Source organism: Strongylocentrotus purpuratus, unplaced genomic scaffold (assembly GCF_000002235.5).
Source record: "Strongylocentrotus purpuratus isolate Spur 01 unplaced genomic scaffold, Spur_5.0 spur5_scaffold_2, whole genome shotgun sequence".
Lineage (NCBI taxonomy): Eukaryota > Metazoa > Echinodermata > Echinoidea > Camarodonta > Strongylocentrotidae > Strongylocentrotus > Strongylocentrotus purpuratus.
The window spans coordinates 1,139,178-1,149,610 of record NW_022145605.1 but is presented as its reverse complement, the minus strand read 5'-3'; the positions used below and the strand labels follow the sequence as shown (position 1 = coordinate 1,149,610).

General features: G+C 37.7%; 1 long non-coding RNA gene across 1 annotated transcript; it reads left to right on the top strand.

Annotated features, from left to right (window-relative positions):
* The first annotated feature begins 5,568 nt into the window (after positions 1–5,568).
* On the top strand, positions 5,569–9,790 carry LOC115926582. Its single transcript, XR_004065136.1, has 2 exons — positions 5,569–6,030; positions 6,509–9,790. It is a non-coding gene; the product is annotated as an uncharacterized LOC115926582 (long non-coding RNA).
* The last annotated feature ends 643 nt before the right edge of the window (positions 9,791–10,433 follow it).

The following is a 10,433-nucleotide window of genomic DNA, read 5'->3' as shown; positions in this document are numbered from 1 at the left end:
ATTAATATGCATATAAGCTTAAAAAGAAGTTATACATTATTTTGGATGCTAAGATTTTGCTAATATCATGAGATAATTTGAAATAACGCAAGTCGCACATTGTCTCAATAATGTATACCTGTGCAAACATTACCATTGGGCAATCTTGCTACTGACTTATTTTCCCTTTCATCTTTAAACTTTCAGGATATCACAGTTTGACATCAAAATGTAATTCTAACCAGTGCGTGACGACAACATGTCATCGTGTTGTTTCTAATGTATCGATACTATCACCATACAGAGCAACATATTTTACGAATTCTCAGTAAGTCAAAGGTCTGATCGCTCACTGCATTTGGCTCACCTGTGCCTCGTTGCATGACCCTCAAATGTTTCGACATCGGGTGTCGAGTTACGGCGATTCAAGCTGAGATGCACAGGTGAAGAAGCTAGGTCGCTGTCATCGTGAAGGTGTACCTCGCATCACACGGCTCCAGGGGCGTCGGTATAATATCTCCGTGATGGGGGGGGGGGGGCATGTGCGTGTGTGTGCGCGCGAGTGTATGTGGGTGTATAGGGGCGGGGTAGGGAGTATTCTTTGGTACGAAAGTTGTACCGCAATCTGAGTTATTGAGGGGCAGCGGCGTAGCCATAATTTTAAAGGGGGCAAAACTTTTATTAATATGCTTAATCTCTTTCAAAGTGTAAACCTACAATTCTAATACATGATTTAGTTTGAGAAGTGTCTCTAAGCATTAGATTACCATTTATTATATTTGCACTTACAACAAAATCCGTTTTGGCACCTTGGTGAATCGCAAAATCGTGAACGAATTGATTTTTTTTTTAAAGATGAAAGAGATATAAAAAATAATGGAGGAATGTTATACAAATTAAACGAAAATAGTGAAGAGGATTTTACACTATAACATTTTTATATATTTTTTTGTGCATTTCATTATGCGCCTGCTAAATCTATCACATGAAATGTTTGATTTGGTGATTTTTGTACATTTTTACTTCTGCATGAAGTCGATAGGAGCAACTGCACTATTTAAGATTCCCATTGTGTAAGAAACCCACATTTCATTGCTTTTGTCATTGATTTATAATATTCATGTTCGTGTATGTAATAAAGCTCATATAGCATTTGACTGTAGGGTTACATACCCTGTAACTCCTAATAATAACAAAAAGCCTTTCCTAACCACGAAATGCCCTTACTCTGTTTTCCTTTATTTATTCTTATATTATTACAAAATTATAGATCGATAGCATTACATTGCCAGTGGAATAGAAAGTAAATATCATTAAATGGGGAGGGGTCACACAGGAAAAGAGATCGGATGTTGACAAATAATGGGCCATAAACTGACACAAAATTGTTTGTCAATTTACCACTTTATTTTTCTTTACTGTTATTTTCTCCAGAAATTGGGAGAGGGCACAAGGGAAAAGGGAGTTTTGTTTGATGTTTTTCAAGTCAAGACGGACCCATGATAGTCGCGATACTCAAGAATGCAGACATGAGACGTTCTGTTGAGGATAATTGGAAGAGAAAACTAACAAAGGTTGGACAATGCTTAGCCAAAGCCTCTTGGGCTACTCAATCGCCTATTATGGGACCTCAATAAGGTATCGTTCTCTTTGTGTAGAAAGCAACAAATAATACCATTATCATTACACGCATCCCAGCCTTAAGCGCCCCCAATCATTGGCGGGACATTCTGAAAAGATTCGATAATTCCACGATTTCCTATAACTCTTCTCATTTATCATGCTTCCCCTCACGAAATCCACCAGTTTCTATTTTTATATGAGAATACTGCTCCTTCCTACTGTTCTGAACTCTTACCCGTATTATTTATAGTGTCGTCTTCATGCAGACGACAAGAATTTGAAAACACACACCAATAACCAGAAAAGGGGTTGTGCTCCACAGTCAATATCTTTAAAACCATGCTTTGGTCATGTCTACATGGTATTCTGATGGTGGTGTGGAAGAGCCCGAATGTGGGTTTTGGTTGGAGATGAAGGATGTTTTTGAAAGGTTGCAAGAGTAATTTTCTTCTCGTCTATTGTCGAGATATAAAAGAGAGATAGCTGGAAAAGTTGAGGATTTAGGTTTATTTGTCGAGTTAAATACCACTTATCATAATCGACGATCCTATCAAGGAGTGTCTGTAATGTGGCTCATAACCACTCCTTTCCAGTGTATCATACACAATGTAATAATGGCTAACTAGTTCCTCAGACATATTGCTATCCCAACGGTGTCTCGAAAAGATGTATATAAAACAACACAATCGTCGGATCTGGCTGAAGCTTATTTTCAATTTGAAATGCCATGACTACAAATTATTTCGAAGCGTAATGACCAAACATATAACAAAAACAAAAACAAAATGGAAGGGATTAATGATTGAATTGAATTGAATTGATGTCTTTATTTATACACGGTTAAAAAATCCCAAATAGTTACAAGACTGATTTCCATTGGGACCGAGTGAAACAATGTAAATACATCAAATAAACATATCATTTGTGATATTAAAAAAGTTACAATGGTACATCAAATGACATATTTAAAACAATCGAGAAATAATAGGATCAAGATAAATAATAGGATAAAGATAAATATATGAATAAAATAACAATAGAATAGTACTGCTGGAAAAGAATATGTATAAGAACACAAATAATCATAAGTGGCTGAACAAGAGTACTGTAAATATATTACTAATTCAAATTGGTAAACAGATTCGCATATATAAGAATGTTGAGAGAGGGTCCCCTCCCCTCCCCAGTAGCACCGCTGGTATCAAGCTCAACCCTATTGTGATAGCCATGCATGTGTGTCTCATTTCCACTCATACGAAAGTAACTGAAACTATGGAACTATGGACTGAATAAAATAGAAAGCAAAACTAGTTGAATTTGCATCCCTCTCATTGGCACAATCTTTTCCGTCAAATATCTACAATTTCAAGAGTTTTCACTTTCTTTGAAAGATTATGCGAAATCCACAGTATCGCAGAGTTGAGATTTGGAATGAAACAATTTCAAAGTATATTAATGATAATAAAAATGTAATACCTTTATAGCGCATAATTCCGGAAAGTCTTTATGCGGTTCACAAATATATGGTGGCCCTGAAGGGACATCGCGAATAGACTAAATCGTGAAAAATATGCGATAAAATTCACGATATCGTCAATTTTATCGCATATTTTTCACGAAGAAATTCACGAAATTGACGATATCGTGAACTTTATCGTGAACTTTTCACGATGAAATTGACGATATCGTGAATTTTATCGTGAAAAGTTCACGATATAAAGTTCACGATATCGTCAATTTTATCGTGTACTCTATCGTGTACTCTATCGTGTACTCTCCTGACGGGCGCTTCGTAAACAAAACCAGCCCTAGCTGGGGGAGACAGAGAGAAGGAAAAAAGGGAAAGGGAAAGAGAAGATAAAAGGAAAGAAAGAATAATAAGAAGAAAAGAGGGAAACGGGGGGGGGGCGAAGGGCTCTTGCCTCCTCCTCACTCCCCCCCCCTCCCCGCCAAAAAATAAATCAGAGAGAGAGAGAGAGAACGGAAAGGGAAAGGGAAAGAGAAGATAAAAGGAAAGAAAGAAGAGGAAGAAGGAAAGAGGGAAACGGGGGAAGGGCGAAAGGCTCTTACCTCCCCCCCCCCGCCAAAAAAATAAATAAGAGAGAGAGAGAGAGAGAGAAGGGAAAGGGAAAGAAAGAAGAGGAATAAGAGGGAAACAGGGGAAGGGCGAAGGGCTCTTGCCTCCTCCCCCCCCCCCGCCAAAAATAAATAAGAGAGAGAAGGGAAAGGGAAAGAAAATATAAAAGGAAAGAAAGAAGAGGAATAAGAAGGAAAGAGGGAAACGGGGGAAGGGCGAAGGGCTCTTGCCTCCTCCCTCCCCACCCCCCGCCAAAAAAAAAATAAGAGATAGAGAGAGAAGGGAAAGGGAAAGGGAAAGAGAAGATAAAAGGAAAGAAAGAAGAGGAAGAAGAAGAAGAAAAGAGGGAAACGGGGGCGAAGGGCTCTTGCACCCCCCGCCCAAAAAATAAATAAGAGAGAGAGAGAGAGAGAGAAGGGAAAGGGAAAGAGAATAAAAAAGGAAAGGAAGAAGAATAAGAAGAAAAGAGGGGCTCTTGCCTCCTCCCCCCTCCCGCGCCAACAAATAAATAGGAGAGATAGAGAGAAGGGAAAGGGAAAGGGAAAGAAAATATAAAAGGAAAGAAAGAAGAAGAAGACGGAAAGAGGGAAACGGGGGAAGGGCGAAAGGCTCTTACCTCCCCCTCCCCCCTCCCGCCATAAAGGGAAAGAGAAGGGAGAGGGAAAGAAAATATAAAAGGAAAGAAAGAAGAGGAAAAAGAATAAGAAAAGAGGGAAACAGGGGCGAAGGGCTCTTGCCTCCTTTCTTTTCTTTCTTTTCCTTTCTTTCCTATTCTCCCTCTTTTTCGTTTTTCTCTTTCTTTCTTCTCTTTCCCTTTCCTTCTCTCTCTCTCTCTTATTTATTTTTTGGCGGGGGGCGGGGGACGAGGCAAAAGCCCTTTGCCCCCGTTTCCCTCTTTTCTTCTTCTTCCTCTTCTTTCTTTCCTTTTATCTTCTCTTTCCCTTTCCCTTTCCCTTCTCTCTCTCTCTCTCTGATTTATTTTTTGGCGGGGGGGGGGAGGGGGGGCAAGAGTCCTTCGCCCTTCCTCCGTTTTCCTCTTTTCTTCTTCTTCCTCTTCTTTCTTTCCTTTTATCTTCTCTTTCCCTTTCCCTTTCCGTTCTCTCTCTCTCTCTCTGATTTATTTTTTGGCGGGGGGGGGGGGGGGAGTGAGAAGGAGGCAAGAGCCCTTCGCCCCCCCCCCCGTTTCCCTCTTTTCTTCTTATTATTCTTTCTTTCCTTTTATCTTCTCTTTCCCTTTCCCTTTTTTCCTTCTCTCTGTCTCCCCCAGCTAGGGCTGGTTTTGTTTACGAAGCGCCCGTCAGGAGAGTACACGATAGAGTACACGAGTGAACTTTATATCGTGAACTTTTCACGATAAAATTCACGATATCGTCAATTTCATCGTGAAAAGTTCACGATAAAGTTCACGATATCGTCAATTTCGTGAATTTCTTCGTGAAAAATATGCGATAAAATTGACGATATCGTGAATTTTGTCGCATATTTTTCACGATTTAGTCTATTCGCGATGTCCCTTCAGGGCCACCATACAAATATGATACTCAAGAAAGTAAATAATTCTACAGTGAAAGGATCGTTAGATTTTTAAAGAAAAGGGCAACTTTACGGAATAATATAAATAAGATAAACTATAATAGTGCAATTGAAAGTATACATGACACTGGAAATAGAAATCAATGTTCTTGTAACTTAAGTATTAATTAAGAATGCACCGAAAACTACAATAATTGTGTTAGGTATACTTATGTTACAAGTAAGAGTTCGAAGCAAACATAATATGTAATGAATCATGCAGTTAGTTTGTTAGAGAGATACTCAGATTCTTATCATGCACTTCACAACCTAACTAACATTTAGATCACATTGTGAGGAAAAAAAGTGTAATGCATGTCAGACCCTGTTTATTAAGGTATATTCTATTTTTTTGAGTAAACCTATTTTCTATTTTTGAGTAAGCTTATATTACTTTAAATTGTTGAACCCCTATTTAAAGTGTACCTTTAAACTATGTTTCTATTAAGATCACCTCTCTGGTATATGCTACTGGTGAAACAAAGAGATGGGAACAAAAAGACCCCTATTCTATAGGCCTTGTTTATGTCTTAAACCCAGACCACTTCCTTTATTCGTAGAGTACATAAATCATGAATGACCAGTGGATACAGTTACTGGTACCCCTTTGTCTTGGGGATAGGGAATAGTGGGGTTGTTTGCCTGGTTTGGAAGAAAGATTGGCTTTCTCGTTGAGAGCAAGTTTAGACTTCAAGGCAGATAGACGTGTGATGTAACTTCCCCCAGAAGTTACTATGTCGCAGCTTTTTAAGACCTGCCTTGATTTTGTTTCTTAACAGGTAAGCGAACACCCACCTTCCTAAAAGTATATTCATGTTCTATTCTAGTAAATTATAGAGATATCACAAGTTCCTAATGCAATTTGAATTAATTGTATGATATTGTTTAGTGTGATTCTCCTTACGTTGGAAAACCCATTGTTATATTTTCATGTGTTTATTCCTTAACTTTTGATACAAGATGGTTGTGACTGTGTATGAATTAAGATACCACTTTCCACAAGCCAGACCTATTTATAGATATTTCAGTCATTGTAAAATACTTTTTGATTAGATAGTTTAGTGATAGCCCAATAACTACTTGTAAGACGATAAATACTCTTGTTGAACTACTGTGTTCCATATAAAGAAGAATTATTATTGATTAAGTAGGAGAGCAAGTTTAGACTTCAAGGCAGATAGACGTGTGATGTAACTTCCCCCAGAAGTTACTATGTCGCAGCTTTTTAAGACCTGCCTTGATTTTGTTTCTTAACAGAGTTCCACCATGGTTCCACCATGGTTCCAGTTCCATTTCCCTCGGGACAAGAGTTGGGACTGCTGTCGTTGTTCAGGCAACGCTCTCCGCCTGATCGATGTATTTAGTGCTTACTGACGAACGACTTGTGTTTTATCATTGGTACTTAATATGAACATCTATTCTTTTCTTCTATTTCCCTAATATGTTTCTACTGTACAGTGTAGTTTAGTTTGTTCCTTTCCTATCAGTTATTTTACCTGTATATGTTAAGAGTTATCACTGTAAGTTTGTGAAGCCTTGCATGTCGGCTAAAGATTCCGCTGATATATATAACTATTATATGTTTATCAATACATGTTTTTATGTATTATACTTATTATTTGGATGAGTGATATTTTGTAGCTTAGCCTACCTTTGAGGTTAAGTGTTAATAAATCCTTTCTTTTGGATCTTTCACTCAAACTACTCTGTGGAGATATCCTTATTTGTTTTTGTTGGTTCTTTAACTAAAATCTCCTGTATAAAATAAACCCCTGAACTGGGTGCAGGTGAACAAGGATTTACCTGTGTTAACAAATGGAGGCACTGCCCGGATATTAAATTTTCTTGGAAAATAATAGGTGTTTTTCCCAAAAGGAAAATCCTGTTTAGATTATACATTTTTTTATAATTGCTTCAATTGAGAATTAGGTTCTCTTTACCTCTCTTTTTGCTTAGAAGAGATTAACTATTTTCTGTGTATATGATTGTTGTGTTGATTGCCACAACTTGTAAAACACTAAGTTGGACATAGCGTATATTTGAAAGTGGTCTTAATAATTTGAAGTGTGACCTAATCAATTTTTGTTGCTGTTGTTCAGGTCAAATCAGTAGCAGCCCTACTACTGACAGGCGTAACAGTAAACAAGGGGTAGCTTGTCCAGCTTAGTTGTTACTGTGGTTTCTATTTTACTATATCAATATTCTCATCATATAATTATTTTGTTTTTTATATAATAATTAGCACGTTCTTGAATCCTGATTGGTGTTATAAATAGTATATTTAGGCACCTTAATATCTTAAACTATTTTGTAACCCTGTTTTTGGATAGTTTAGCTTTATAATCTTTTTAAAAAAAATGTCTGACTCTAACCCTAAGTTTAAGGCAGAGCTAGTGAAGTTTCTGGCCGAACAGGTGGCCAAAGATAAACCTAAAAAGTGTCCCATAAGGCGATCTGCAATTATGAGTTTGCAGATGACGCCATCTCATCAGGCCACATCTGATAAATCTCCAGCCGCACTAGTAGTGGGTACCCAATTCACTGTCTGGGCTGAGGTTGACGGAGTGTGTGCCCTATGAGTGCCTTATGGACACTAGGTCGATCCCAAGTGACATGCATATCTGCTTATTGTTATCACGAAAAGTTAGCGCACCGTCACTTGGAATCCATGACGACCTGTTCGTGTTTGGTGCAGGTGGAATCAGAAGTTCCATACATTGTTGGGTACATCGAGGCCCATCTGCACTTTCACACTGACAATTAGGTTTGCGTTCAGTCAGAGACGACAACGCTGGCACTGGTTATTTTTATTTTACAAGTTTTATTGGACAAGTTAGCACCAAACCAATGAAATCCTTAATTGCCACCACCCTTCCCGGGTGAAGCTCATTCTACCCAAGAATGAAGAATAGTGGCAGGAGGAATCCTTCGGCAGTTCTCTGGAAAGGGAGTGTCGTCTGATAGTTGGATGCGGTGTTTGACCGAAGAGGTGTACCCAATGTTGAGGTCATCTACAGAGAATTACATCTTGCCATCTAGGTAGGAAAGTATGAGATTGGTTAATCTCTCTCTGTCCTCTGAAGTCTGCGGAAATTTATCATTGTATTGACTTGTAATTAAAGATGTCGGGACGCCATGATTCTAGGAGGGGAGAGTGTCAGACCCTGTTTATTAAGGTATATTCTATTTTTTTGAGTAAACCTATTTTCTATTTTTGAGTAAGCTTATATTACTTTAAATTGTTGAACCCCTATTTAAAGTGTACCTTTAAACTATGTTTCTATTAAGATCACCTCTCTGGTATATGCTACTGGTGAAACAAAGAGATGGGAACAAAAAGACCCCTATTCTATAGGCCTTGTTTATGTCTTAAACCCAGACCACTTCCTTTATTCGTAGAGTACATAAATCATGAATGACCAGTGGATACAGTTACTGGTACCCCTTTGTCTTGGGGATAGGGAATAGTGGGGTTGTTTGCCTGGTTTGGAAGAAAGATTGGCTTTCTCGTTGAGAGCAAGTTTAGACTTCAAGGCAGATAGACGTGTGATGTAACTTCCCCCAGAAGTTACTATGTCGCAGCTTTTTAAGACCTGCCTTGATTTTGTTTCTTAACAGGTAAGCGAACACCCACCTTCCTAAAAGTATATTCATGTTCTATTCTAGTAAATTATAGAGATATCACAAGTTCCTAATGCAATTTGAATTAATTGTATGATATTGTTTAGTGTGATTCTCCTTACGTTGGAAAACCCATTGTTATATTTTCATGTGTTTATTCCTTAACTTTTGATACAAGATGGTTGTGACTGTGTATGAATTAAGATACCACTTTCCACAAGCCAGACCTATTTATAGATATTTCAGTCATTGTAAAATACTTTTTGATTAGATAGTTTAGTGATAGCCCAATAACTACTTGTAAGACGATAAATACTCTTGTTGAACTACTGTGTTCCATATAAAGAAGAATTATTATTGATTAAGTAGGAGAGCAAGTTTAGACTTCAAGGCAGATAGACGTGTGATGTAACTTCCCCAGAAGTTACTATGTCGCAGCTTTTTAAGACCTGCCTTGATTTTGTTTCTTAACAGAGTTCCACCATGGTTCCACCATGGTTCCAGTTCCATTTCCCTCGGGACAAGAGTTGGGACTGCTGTCGTTGTTCAGGCAACGCTCTCCGCCTGATCGATGTATTTAGTGCTTACTGACGAACGACTTGTGTTTTATCATTGGTACTTAATATGAACATCTATTCTTTTCTTCTATTTCCCTAATATGTTTCTACTGTACAGTGTAGTTTAGTTTGTTCCTTTCCTATCAGTTATTTTACCTGTATATGTTAAGAGTTATCACTGTAAGTTTGTGAAGCCTTGCATGTCGGCTAAAGATTCCGCTGATATATATAACTATTATATGTTTATCAATACATGTTTTTATGTATTATACTTATTATTTGGATGAGTGATATTTTGTAGCTTAGCCTACCTTTGAGGTTAAGTGTTAATAAATCCTTTCTTTTGGATCTTTCACTCAAACTACTCTGTGGAGATATCCTTATTTGTTTTTGTTGGTTCTTTAACTAAAATCTCCTGTATAAAATAAACCCCTGAACTGGGTGCAGGTGAACAAGGATTTACCTGTGTAACATGCAGTTATAAAGTTTCTGAGGATTCTCTCATTTTTATCAAAACCAAAACCATTGCCTTTCAGATATCTTTGCCATTAATCAGCCAGTAATTACTGTCAATCGTTTGTATGACTGAGTGAGAAAATCAACCCTCACCAGTCACTGGCTGCTAAAAAGAGATCATTTCATTTGATAATAATTATACAATGAACATCGGTCAGTTTAAGGAAATAAAGAACAGTCAAATGGATTTGACCTCCTATAGCGGATTTATCGTTGATCATTTGTAATACCATCAAATAGTCGCAATTATTGGTGCGCAATGGGATTGGTAACTTCCTAATCAAATTATATGGGAGGGGCATTGTCACAAAGATGCCATTTGTCAGACACTAATGGACAGATTTAAATCACCTTTGTCGATATCCTGTAACCTGCGTGCTAACTCTTCAGATGGTTGTACATCAAATACATCGAGGGATTAAACAAATACAGGAATGAAAATGTAAATGAACGTATATTTATCATATCACCATCAATTTGCGTTAATT